Consider the following 14276-nt stretch of genomic DNA (forward strand, 5'->3'; position numbering starts at 1 on the left):
ACATTGTGTGCCGCTGGCCGCGGGTGTAGATAGGCGTGCGTAGCGTCTAAGTATATGCGTCAAAGGTCGCGTTACTCGCATAAAACCCTCTACAGAATATTGTGCTACCCGGAACTACCCCCCCCCCCCCCTCCCCCCACACCAATTGTAAGACAGGGGCAGGGGGGAATGTATATTAAACAAAAGTCGTATGCATATAATAGATATATATAGAAGTGCACTGTAGGGACGTACCACGGACTGGGGAGAGATTAGAGACCGCGTGACGTAAAGCGAACAGCGGAAAAGGCGTGGAAAAAAAATTAAATTAATTACCCCCAATACGTATATAAAACGCATAAATATATATATATATAATATACTACCTATACATATATATATATATATATAGTCCACATTAGACTTACTCGACAGCGGAATCGTATATATATTATAATATAATAAATTATATCCGCGTATCTGGTGCGGTGGACGCGGTTTTTCGCAGGTGAGGAAACCTCAGTGCCATATAGGAGTGTGTGGCGGGATGGGGTGGGCATTTTTAGCGTGGGACGAAGATTACTATCCAATGTCCTTTATGACGTGTGGCTGGCTGGCTGGCTGGCAGACCGCGATATATATAATATATTATGGTACATAATATATATATATATATTATATATACACGTTGCCGAGGGGTTGAAACGGCGTTTCGGAAGAGAAGGGTGTTCGACGGTGGTGGCTAGCGAGCGATATGGAGCGAGCGAGAAAGGCGCGATGACGGCGGCGAGACGGCACGCCGTGGGGAGGGAAAACCGAATTCGAACGGCGGCGGTGGACAGGGGTGGGTTAAGGTCAGGCGCGTACGGGGTATTTATACGTTTATATATATATATATATATACGTAAGCGCCACAGCCGGAGCAGAGATAAGCGCATGAGAGACCCCCGACGCGCACGCCGCACACCCACACCAACGTTACACCGCGCGCTCACTCACACACATACGTACACCCACACGCACTCGGCGGGTATACGAGCGCGGCCGTCTTCCCCTCGGCGGCGCGCGCGCGACCACCACGGGCGGCGCCACCGACGCTCGCGCGCGGTTGGAAGGGGCTATGGCGGGCGGGCGGGCATGTTTGTGGGCGGGCGGGCGGTGAGAGCGCATTATCCCGGCGGCGTCGCCGAACGCCGCTTAGCTGGTGGGCGCCCAGAAGCAGCTCAGTCGCCGAGCGAACGATGGCCGAGTGAGCGCGCCTAACGCGGCCCCCAAAAACATTCGCAGAAATCGTACCAGCGAGCGCGTCTGTCCGTCTGTTCCGTCCGTCCGTCCGGCTGGCCGGCTGCCTTGTCGCGCCCTCCCCCTGCCCACGAGCGCGAGTGTGTGAACCACCTCCGCCCATGGTGTTGTACCGCCGTCGCCGCCGCCGCCGCCGCCGTCGTCACACTCAGGTCGCATTCGTTAATTGATTTTTTTTCTTTTCCCTTATTCGCTGTTTTCGGCGCGCACCTTCGAACCACGGGCCACGCGATCCCGTCGGTATCCCGCTGACGCGTCTCACCAGTCGTCTTCGTCGTCGCACATACATATATACGACGCCCGCGGTAACGGTACGCGCGCGCGTTACCGACCGTTACCGTTGCCGGAGAACGCGCGGGAGATGACCATCACCGCCGCCGGATGAACGGTATCGCGGCCGACCCGCTCGATCGTAACGCGAATCGCTAGGCGCCGCAGCCACCGCGCGACCGAACGGCTAGCGCGACATAGCGACATAGTCGATTGCAGCGAGACACAGCCCTGGATTCCAATTTGCATGGCCTAAGTTTTAAGTGGCCTCGGAAAATGTTGAGGAATTGTTTTTTCGGTAAGTATATGATGCGCTCGGTGCACTTCAGACGACGATGTAGCGATATATTATAGTTCGATGCACGTGTGCAGCGAGTACTCAATGTGCATCACGGTGCATCAGCCACTGCTGCATGGGGTACGTTCGATCGTTCATAAAAAGTTCACCCTGTACACGGGGCGTCGGATGACTGCGGCTGGTTGAGTTTGTGTGTGTGGGGGGGGGGGAGGTTGTTTGGGGGTCGGAGTGCTGGTTGGCACGACCGTAATTTCGAAAAAACACGCAAGTCCGGGTGAGCTTTTATAATGTATAATATTATTATAGTGAGAGGGAATAAACCGACGCACGTACGCGTACTATGAATATTGTTTATCCGTCGTCGTCCGTACAAGTAGGCCTCAGGTATCAGGTCTAATGCTGCCTATAAAGACATCGTCTACGGTATGCATGTCTATTACATAGAACCGCCAAACTTTACGACCAATCTTGCAAATATATTCTTGTGGCCACAATGTGTGGTCGTGAGTAGAATATATTTTATCATTCCATCGCTAAAGACGGTGTCTGCCTTGGTTGATGGGGTATACACCTATATAATATATATATTATTACAACGCACATAACGGCCGCGCCATAATAGTGGAGAGGGAGGTTTGGGGGTAACTATATTGCACCCTCCCGATATCTTCTCTTTATAATATTTTGATAGAATAAGCCACGGCGGGTAAAAAACGCGGTCGAATATATTATCATTATACCGGCGGGATGATTGAAATATAAATATACGGTTCAATGTTCAAATTATTTCAAAAGCCCGGGATCACGGGCCGTTGTGATTTATTATTTCAGACTACCCGAAAATGTATTCTATTCGTGCCACTCGGTTTATTTGGGGCAATTAGCACGGTGAACACACCGGTAAGTGCGGGAATACGGGTTTGAACAATACTCTGGAAGTAGGTTAATATACCTAATATTGTTATCTTGCAGTGTTGATTTAAGCGCTATTTTTGCCGATAATATTAATTCCATTCGATAACTATTATTTCCTCCGTGCAGTACGCGATGATTTACCGATACGTTTTTTTAGTATTCAGGTTAGAATAACAGTTTATGACTTTAGGTGTTTACACATTGGTGACGTATAGTGAATAGCAGTGACTAAAATGTGATTTTAGAAAAGTAGTCCGTCGATCGTGCTTTTATTAATTGATAAATATCGCTAACAATAACGCCTTGAGTATTATACTCTCCAATTGTTCAAATTGTAATCATCCATAGCTAATATCATTATGTTTATTCGATGTAGTGGTTTATTTTAATTATTATTGCGCGGAACGGTCAACTGAAATCAATTTAAACGTTCATAAACACTTTTTTGTTAATAGAAAAGTTTTCGATGATTTTAAACCATTATAATATTATTATCTTTTGCATTCGTTTTAGTGTTTGTGAACCACTTCTGTTTTTATTGTAGTTTATCGAAAATTCCAAAGTACTCAAAAACTGTTCAAAATTGATATATAAACAATAATAAAGTGATTGAAATGTATAATGTTAAGAGGACGCCGTGCGTTGTCTCCGTTTTACAAATGCATAACATAACAAATTGTACGGTCTGAATAATTAATTTAACTCTGTTGTGTTTAATTTTAGAGTGAATTGACCTATTATTACTAACTTTAAAAGTTAGAATATTATCTAATAGATTACCTAGGTTTTTTTTTGATAAAGTGAGTTATGAGCAATACACAAATAGTTTACTTTTTTTAAATGCTCAGAACTTTCTTTAAAAGTAAAATACAGAAAAAACACCTATATCGTCGACAATATTCTTACTTTAAATGTTGTGATACATAAATTCACTCTAAAATTAAACACAACAGAGTTAAATTAATTATTCAGAACGCAAAATTTGCAATGTTATATACGCATTTGTAAGACGGATACAACGCATGCGGGTATGGCGTCCTCTCAATGTGAAATTGAGGAAAATCGTTCATTTATTTTTAGGAAACGAATAATGTAATGTAATCGTAATGTATGGTTAAAAAATTAAAAATACATTTTCACAGTCGGCCGACACTTATTATTAAATTATTTGCCAGCATATTATTATGCATATGTTACGAAGTGCGTTTACGCAAATGCCAAATTTTATTAATAATCAATGATTTTCGTGTAATTAAGCAATAAATTATTTAGCGTGTATTAACGCGAAAGGTTCCGGGTTCAGAATTCGGGGTGTAACAATAATTAATAATGAAATATTCCATAAACGAGACTTCATGAGTAAAATATAATTATGGGTGTTTTATGAACGCCCTGACAAATTATTATATTTGAACCGAAATTCAAACATTCAAACAAACACATCCGACAGAGGTAAGCGACGTGTAGACAATAATATATTGTCGGTGCATAGAAATCGCGGTGTTGGTGTAAGGTGAGGTACTTAGGTAGGTATCTATTACAATATTTACAATACCAAACTGGTTTATTACGATACGAAACAGCCAAATACGATAATAATAATTAATAATTGAGAGTTAAGACGCATTACATACGCACAATTATCCGACTAAAACGTAGACGATAAATTTCAAGTTTGATCATTGCAGACAGCAGGATACAACTTAAGTACTTATAATATGGGACATTATATGGAAAAGTTTTTATTTATATAATATACATAATAAAATAAAGAGATTTTAATTTTTACTATTTAGTTATGCGATGCTATAATTAATTGAACTGCTATTAGAACCGCTCTGAGCGTGATGCATGTATGATGATATATAAAATCAATTGAATATGCTTAAAAATAAATCGACACGACAATTTTATCGCACATTATTTTAATACAAGGTATTATATGTCACTATGTCAAACACGTGGATATCAATTAAAACCCATTATATATTGTATGAGCTCCATAAAAAAAATTAGTTGTACACACACCGTTAAACACATAAATGATAAATATCGAGTTTAGACAACAACGCAAAGAAAACAGTTACAACAATAATATAAAATACATATATACATGTATACCGTCTGCACGATAAAAATATATATGTGGTAACGAACGCGAGACAGTATATTATATAGCAAACTTAACAAAACTATACTAAAAGTTTATGACAAAATCGTAGTGTACTTACTATATAATACGTCATCACACATAATATCGTATTTGTGTATTGTTCGTGTATCGGTTAAACCTATATTTGTTTTTAAAACAAAACAACAAAAACGGTGGAAATGTTTGAATTTTTAATAATATACACCTCCGCACACGAGTAAGACCAAGGAGTAATACATTTAACAAATATAATGGACTTTATTAGAATTTATATCGTAAGTAAAATAACTTCATAATACCCCTATATATATATAAACTGATATAGATTTTTGGCTCACAAAGTTATCATCAGTCATTATTTTGGATGGTCGATCAATATTTTGTATAATAACAACATTCGATTGAAATATTGTAACTACTGTATAATATAACTACTGTTAAGTACGTACTTAACTTAAAATAAACGCGGACAGTTTGTATATTGTATTATACACAGCTTTAAATTAAAAAAAAATACATTTTTAGGGTTAGGTTTATATATATAATAAAGGTAAACAAAATGGTTGTAAATTGTAATATAATGTTCGATAAAAAAAAAACACGATAAAAATGAAATAATTTAGAGGTTTAGACGAGATACATATTTCAAAAAAACAGATAAAATGTTTAATTAAATGTTTGATGAAAAACATCCCCATATAATCACTACCTACATCGTAAAAAGTTTTTATTGTTTTTAAATCGAAAAAAATCATATTAAACTAAACTTTCAAAAAGTTGACTGAATTTTTTTATGCTCTAAACATACATGTTTTTAAAACAATTCTCATAGAATGACAGAACACGAAAAAACAAACGAAGAACCAACAAAATGTATTATTATTATCAATTCGCCGTCTGTTTTTATACTACAGAAACACTACAATTTAATCCGGATTTTTATGGGGGACACCGATGTTAAGTCGGATAATAATATAATACGTATCATATTTTTCGTTATAGTGCGTAACCGAATATAAAAACAGAATAAAACTATAACGTTTCACTGTTGCTGAATACGCCTACCTGAGCGATATACCTAAGCGATTTTCGCGGCGCATATTATATTGTAAATCGTGATGCGAAGGAGAAGCGAAAAAAAATTAGTTTGCAACCAAAAATAATCGATAAATATCAAATGAAATAAAATGATCCGATTTTCTATTAAATTTTTATTCCATTCTAATTTAATTTTTTTTTGACGGATCAAATTTATTATTATGAATAGTACATATCATTGAATTATTATACAAATTATTCCGTAAGGATATAAAATAGACACATAATGTGGTGATTCTCGTATACCAAGCATGCACACATAGTTTTTTTTATTTTAACTAGGTAGGTACCTATTCAAAAATTAATCTTAGGAATTCGAAGTATGATTACTTAGTGGCTATATTTTCAAACATATGCTTTGATTTTTTGTCGTTTTAAGAGTTTCCTGTGGTGATACAAACTTTTTTTTCGACATAAAAACCATCCTTTTTACAGTTAATTGTTAGATTTTCAGATGATTTATAGCTGGCGATGTTTTTGAAAATGTTGATGCATCTAAATCGAAATTCGAACGGATAGCTTTTCTGAGGATTTAAATTGTATTAACTATAAGGATAATATGGGTTATGATGCTTTGAAAATAATTGATTTTAATCTATTAATATTTTGTAATTTGTATTAATTGTTTGAGTGCTGGACTAAATTTACCATACATTTTCCATTTTATGTTAATCCATTATTAAGGATTATATAATAATAGTCTATTAGTCTGTATAATACATAAAGTTCAATACCTCGAAAATGACTCGATCGAAATTCGATTTAAACGCATCATCATTTTCAAAAAAAATTTGCTTAATATTTTACAGTAAAAAAGAGATTTTTATTTGAAAAATGAATGTTTATCGTTTATTCGTTGTTTATATTTTATATTCTATGTAGAGCAAGAAATATGTTCATTTTTATTTTTAAAACAATGAGAAAATTTATTTTTTTAAGTTTTGTATTAAAGAAACGATTACCTTGATTTTAGGTTGATAGGCTTTTAATTTTACTCCTCGACAAGTATCGCGTGTTATAACTTTTCCAAACCTCGAACCTTTATAATACTTGACAAAAGATTGATCATCTCAGATTCTGGTTTGTATTACACATTTCACAGTACTTAAAGGAAGCAGAAAAAAAATTGGAATACAAATTCTATGAAACTCAGGATTATACTTATTCAGATTAAAAATAAAATGCAAAAGCTAAAAAGCACTAAAAAATTTAAATACATTTTTATACCCATAGGAACCCACGTATTATAAATATTATTAATTAATCCCTTATTATTAATAATCCCAAAGTTAGATTTTAGATTTTCTCATCGATCATAAACTTTAATACTTTACATTAAGTATAAAAAATGTATGTATCGATATACAAAATATTAATAATTGTTATTAAAGTAAAAAAGTTAATTCATTTATGGTTTATGGTTCTTCATTAATTAAAACTAACAATATTAAAAGCAATATTTATTTTTGTAAAATCCAACATAGGCTGTACTTATCCTGAGTTGCATGAAAAATTGATTAATTGAATGGACCAATCATGGGTCACTAAATCATGTTTATGGGATAATTAGCTCACTATTAATTCATTGAATATTTATTGATTGCTTATGCAACCGGAAACTGAAATATTATAAGTTAATAAATTGTAGTACTATTTATAATATTATATCATAACGACGAATTAGGTATTTTTTACTTATTTAATACAAATATACAATCTACAAATTAGTTTTTACAATAAGATTATGTGCTACAAAATAATAAAATATGACATGAAATTAGTAGAGAAAAGAAGTAACCTAGCGGCTACACTTTATCGGTATTTAAAAAAAAATGTTTTCCTTACAACCAATAAGAAAATGGAAAAAAAATATTGTTGTATAAACTTATGAATTTTACACAACATCAATAAATTCAAATTTACTGTATCGATTTCGATTACATCAGCGCAGTGACGATGATGACGGCGTGAGAAGGATTTTGCGAGGAAATTACATCACAGCAGTTGTCATTTACTACGTTACGACATAGTAAACTTAGCACAATTATAATACGACTATATTATTTAGGTATGTGTTTGATTGGTATTTGTTTCTATTTTAAAATAGAAAAAGAATTTAGAACAATGCCATAATACACATCCTGCTTTATTGCCTTTATTGTACTGCATAGCACATAGCACAACGACTTAATGTATGATTTTTTCAGAAATATATATTTATTATAAGCCATCGAGTTTCTAAAAAAAAAAATGTTGGCACAACACCAATTTACAGAGAAGGTTCTTTTATAAAAAATAATGCACAATGTTATCGTATTTATCGAGATAAAATTAAAAATTGCAATCCAAAACATAAATTGATCATTATTATAGAAAAATCGATAAAAATTAGTCGAATGATTTCGTGAAAGACGAATCACATTATTAATATTTCGTATTAATAATTGTTGCGTATTATCTTAACTCAGTTTTAAATGTCTAAGAGAACGAGGAAATGGTTTAATACTAAGGTGTTTAAATTACACAAAAGAAAGTGAAGCAACGAATAGTAATCCATTTATAACAGGCATATTATTACGTAAAAAATAAGTGTAGATAATCTAAAAAAAATTCTCCTCGGTGAGTTTAGGTTAGGTGTATGTAACTGTTATACTTTGGGGTACTAATTTTTATAATTTTCAGTCTTAAAATTCAAGAATACCCGGTAATAGTGGTATTATAGAACGTCCATGCAAATAGAAGATTACATTTTTTGAAAAAACTAATAAGAGACCTTTTAATTGGAAGTTTTGAATTTTTTTTAAAATTATGTTCGAAATAAAAAAAAAAATGTTGTGAAAAAACACGGTCAAACATCTTGTTTATGTACTGCTATATTCATGTCCCTATTATAATACATATATAGTTTTTTTACAATCAATAGCTCATCGAAATGTGTTTATTAAATTATTGCACACTTTCAATATCATTATTTTGACGTTCTATAGTATGCGTAAGACTACGCGCAAACAATCGGGAAGAATATATATATATATATAACATCTCGTACATTATATTTCGTTTAAATTTGTTTGTTCGCATTATAAATACAATCTTGAAATCAAATACATTTATAACAGTTAGTCAAACACTGTATTATTATAGTTTCCACACAGAACGACGTCGATGATGATGAATGATGACAACGTGTTGTGTGTTTAATGTTAAATGGATACATTGTGCTGTTATGGTATTGTCAATTAGCAACCAGCGTGTAGTCGATTATGTTTTTATAGAAAAATCATGACTGCTCGTCTGTACAACGAAATAATTTGTACTCAGTCATCACCGTTGTCGATCGTTTTCCTGGGTACCTATAGGTCGACATGGGTGGGTATAGGTACACGATAATATTATTATTTAATATTTTTTATATATTCTAACATCAGCTAACGTTACGAGTTTTTAAGACCGACTTGGACAAGATACACTATTTTCTCCGAATTGTTATGTACTTGGGATCGAAGAATATATGACTTGTATTTTTGTCCGGTAAGCAACGGGAGTGTAAAATATTGTCATGAAATCAGATATTATGTATATACAGTCATAGGCGTGTCTAGGATTCGTTCGCAGGTATAGCCAAGAAAAATTTCATAACAAAACATAAATAAAAATTTTTATTTAAGATCCTTTATTTTTTTGATACAACATTTTAGCAGGTACAAATATTAATTACATTTTTTTTTAAAACTATTTTTTAAAATTAAATTTACTTATAACTCGAGACGACGTTTTGATGGTGTCATGACTTTAAATTCTTCAATTACGTCGTCATGGTTTATGTTATTTGTCATTTGCAGTTCAATAAATAAAAACATTAATGAATCAAGTCTTTGTTGAGTCATAGTACTTCAAAGTTTCGATTTAAACATCGTTAATTTCGAAAATGCCCTCTCACAAGGAGCAACTAGTTACAGGTATTGTGCTAAGAAGTACAATAATAACTTTGTAAAATTCCAAAAAAATATCGTTTTTGAAGTAGAACCTAATGCCTAATGGAATTAGTACCACGCATAGATAATATTATCATAGAACAATATAATAATAACACATATATACATAATAATTTATTATATACATCTGTGAATAATAATATACTTCTATTATCAATGGTAAATATTGGTAACAAGGGAAGAATTATTCGCAGGCCTGGCCATACCCGTAAACACGCCAATGTATACAGTCGGTATACCACGATAATACAAAAATAGTATAATACATCCATGGTGTCATATTATTATTATATATTATTATACTCAAATTACCCGTGTACGTTCGCCGTACTAGTGAAGTAGAGTTAACGAGTTTCTCGCGAACATGATGACGAGCAGCGTGCTCGGAATAATTTATCCGAAATTGAGATTTGAAAAAGGTGAAAAGTCAAATTTCCGGTATTGGTAAAAGTCACAATCGAGGGTTGCAACCTCGCCACACGAATACCCGTGGTATCATTCCCTCGCGGTTTGTTTCCGGGAAACCTTAAATAACAGCAGTCCCAGAGAGCTTAAAAATGGAATAGACAATGTAAGGTATAATTAACCGAGCGCCACAAGAGAAAAAAGACAGCGGAGACTAATGCGAACGGGTCCCGACGCCATCTTAAATCGATAATTTCATTAAAATATGTGAAAAGAATGACATTGGACCGAAGGTGAATGTTGGCGAGTAATATTATTGCGATAAACTAAACGAGAACATTTATCGCGATTTACACTTTTTTTTCCGATCAAACTCATAAGGGGCGAACGCGTTTTTGGCAATTCTATAGTACACTCAAGTCAGCACACTCTTTTTAAATTAGTTTTTAATTTATTTTTATATGGTAATTTTATTGATTTGTAGCCCAGTATATTAGGTAGATACCATTATAAATTACCATTACCGGTTGGGTAGAAATAGCGACCCTGCACAGCCCGGACAACCGTTTTCGAACGTGATCGCTGCCTGAAGGTTTGTACTTTCGAGGGGACGGTGGGAGGGCGAGAAGGGGTGGGACTGATTCTGAACCCGTTGGGGTTTAAGTAGCACTCAACAACCCTCCTCTTCCCCCAAAAGGTTCGGTATATAGCCTATATTATGGACACCTGCGGAAGATATAGAACGGCCATCGGGGTTTTCCCACCCGCGGTATTCATCGAATTGTGTACTAATCGATTGATGTGCAAGCAATCAAGCACCATGAGTCGTCCGTCGAGATTTTCTTCTTCCGAATTACCATGTTTTCCTCCGTTTCCCCTCTCATTTAGTCCGACGACGACCGCTTTGATGTCAACAACCCTAACCAATATTGTAATACCAGATACCCGCGGTTACGCACGGTTGCGTATACTCCGTTATTCTTTCGTCGAATATTTTTTTACTTTCCAGACTTATTTTTTTCATATTATATATACGAACCTAACAAATGTTCTAACGTCTCGCACATGACGTACGGTCGTATCACAATATGATATATCGAAAACGTCGAGCGACCGATACGTCATCATTCGTTCATCGTTATTATTTTTTATTTTCGTCAAAACTGAATAGAAAGAATAGGTACGCGACAATATAATGACAGACACTAAAATTACAATGCAAAAGCGGTTTTCGAACGATATAATATATTAGCGTGTAGGTAAACGACAACCGACAAGTTAAAATATGTTTTCAAATTTACATTTATTCGTGAAACAGAATAAAATAAAAATATTTATTTTATAGGTTATGTATTTTATGCGTTCTTATAATGTTATGCTTATTGTAACAATCGTCTGTTTTATTGAAACGTACAAAAACTGAATGAAAAATGATTATTATACTTCTCGGCAAAGTCAATATTTGTTTTTACCCCCGCTGAAATAGCACCCACGTATAAAATATAAATAAACAAGTGCGTGCACAGAGAATAAAATATTTTTTATAGCTGAAAAAATACGATATAATAATTTAAAAAGTGTAATAACTATACAAATCAGGAAATTATGTGTAAACTACGAAAGAATACGTTGTTATGATTAAATAGTAAATTTGATTCAGATAAGTATAAAAACTTACACAATTCATTTAAAAAAAATTGATTTGAAACTAATTCGGTAGGGTATTGTTTCGGATTTCCAAACTTGACATTATTATGAAAAGCCCCGAACTTTGATATTATTCGTTTAATATTTTAACATTTGAATTTGTGTTCATCGTTCAACGGTTGCCGTTTTATTATTTGTTTTAAATATTGGCTGCGGCGTACATATAGGTGTATACATTTCACACGATGATTAATGATCGAGCCCCTTTTATATTGGCTATTTCTGATGCGTAATTTGATTTAACGAATATAATCGGGTCGTTGATGGCACTTTAAAGACATATTAATTTGTATAATACATTTTTATCGGGGTTAAAGGTTTAATAGATTTTAGTTGTAATGATGTTTTAGGACTACCGTTGCTATGGCTACAGCGGCATTACCAGCATAATGGAATGATTGAGTAGGGAGTTACGGAAGTGTACTGGTAGGATTTCGAAACAATTCCGTTTAAAATCCAACGACCGAGTTTTCGGAGGTTTTAATTTAGGCAAAAATTATTCTACCGTACACACACACATACACACACACACACACACACACACACACACATATTTTTGTATAATATTAAATACATTATTAGTCTACGCGTTTTGTACTATTGTGTTGTATTATTTAGAGTTTTCGCCGAGGGTTGAATACAACACTAAGACGGATAAATACTTAACTATAGATAGACCTATTGTGTTGTAAATTTATTTGACAAACAGAATATCTAATAGTATTTTTACAATATAAATAAACATATTATTTACAAAATAAAATTATTTCTTTATTTGCCATTTGTATCTATTAACGAAAACAAATGTTAGTCGATAAAATGTTGACTAAACTCACGTATACCAACATAATATTATAATCAATAACAAAAGGTATGACTATATATTATTTAAATATAAAGCTTTTTTTTATCTAAAAAATATGATGATATTTTAAACTGCATGCAGCATTGCAGTATTTAATACTTACATTTAATCATTTCTTAAGTTAATAAATTAATAATTCGTTTTAGAATAAAATAAGCTTCAATATAGGCTATTTAATCTTTTTTTAATTTTTAAAAGTTGAACTGCATTGCCTAATTATACAAATAACACTGAAATAACATAATTTGATACAAATTTGGTTAACATTCGGATTTCTTTATTTTTATGTAGTTAAAATATAGATTTGATAATGTTGATTTACAAAAAGTATTATTTAAAAAAAACTGTATTCTCTAGACCAAATACAATTTTATTTTTGAAATCCTATCGTAATTAAAATGAGTACACTCACTTTATTCAACACGTATTCTAGCAATATAAACAATGATTAAAATAATATACTATATAGTAATACTGCTGTATAATTAATTAATTTATAAAATCAAAATATAAATTGTATAAATAACTAATTTAAAGGAACTAGTACAAAACGCGAAAGTGGTACTTAAATTATTTTACACCAAAGAAAGTTACTTACTTAATAACTTCGTTGAAGTTTAGAAATTTCATTATACACTTTAATGACTTGATATGATTACCAACGAAAATTCAAAAGTTATAAAATTTCAAGTATGAACACAACCCTACATAACCATAAAAGTTAATGTTGACCCAATGCATGAGGGTAAATATTATCATGTTGGGAGTTAAAGATTGTGTCACTCAGATAAAAATGAATTTTAATTTTAAAGGTTGCAGGATGTTATTAATTCGCAGCATTAAAATTTGTATCAAGGTTATCCTAAAATTCATATATCTGGGAAATGTTATTAATTTTAATATATTCACTTCAATTAACGATAAAAAAATGATATTAAATGTATCTAATCCAATATTAATTAATTAAAATAATTATAGTACAATAAAATAATAAATAATATATGGTGCGTACATCTAAAACTAATTAATTAAATTATTTCAACAACTTATTACAACCCATCGACACAATTTATTATGAGTTTATCCTATTTATTAATTGCTTACTTTACAGGTACATTTGTTCCTAATGTGATTTTATTCCCAACTGACCTAACCTATACAATTTTATTTTTAAATTTATATAGCCAAAATATTGGATACATAAAATCTTCAGAATATTATGTTCTTAAAAATTAAATCGCACAATGCCTGCTGGATCAAATTATGTTGGTTGGTGGCTGTAATTTTTTC

At 33.2% G+C, this 14276-nt stretch overlaps 2 protein-coding genes across 5 annotated transcripts in view; one reads left to right on the forward strand and one right to left on the reverse strand.

The window, feature by feature from the left end:
- Positions 1-14276, reverse strand: part of LOC111029948 — a 100769-nt gene that overhangs the window by 61919 nt on the left and 24574 nt on the right. The gene's annotated exons all lie outside the window — the stretch shown is intronic.
- LOC111029946 (regulator of G-protein signaling 11) overlaps positions 1187-14276 on the forward strand; it is a 46321-nt gene continuing 33231 nt past the window's right edge. The window contains exon 1 of one of the 2 annotated variants that reach the window (XM_022309202.1): positions 1187-1849. The gene's annotated coding sequence lies outside the window, so the exon portion shown is untranslated. The remainder of the gene's footprint in view (positions 1850-14276) is intronic. The other variant, XM_022309203.1, reaches the window with a different exon arrangement.

Source organism: Myzus persicae, unplaced genomic scaffold (assembly GCF_001856785.1).
Source record: "Myzus persicae strain clone G006 unplaced genomic scaffold, MPER_G0061.0, whole genome shotgun sequence".
Taxonomy (NCBI): Eukaryota; Metazoa; Arthropoda; class Insecta; order Hemiptera; family Aphididae; genus Myzus; species Myzus persicae.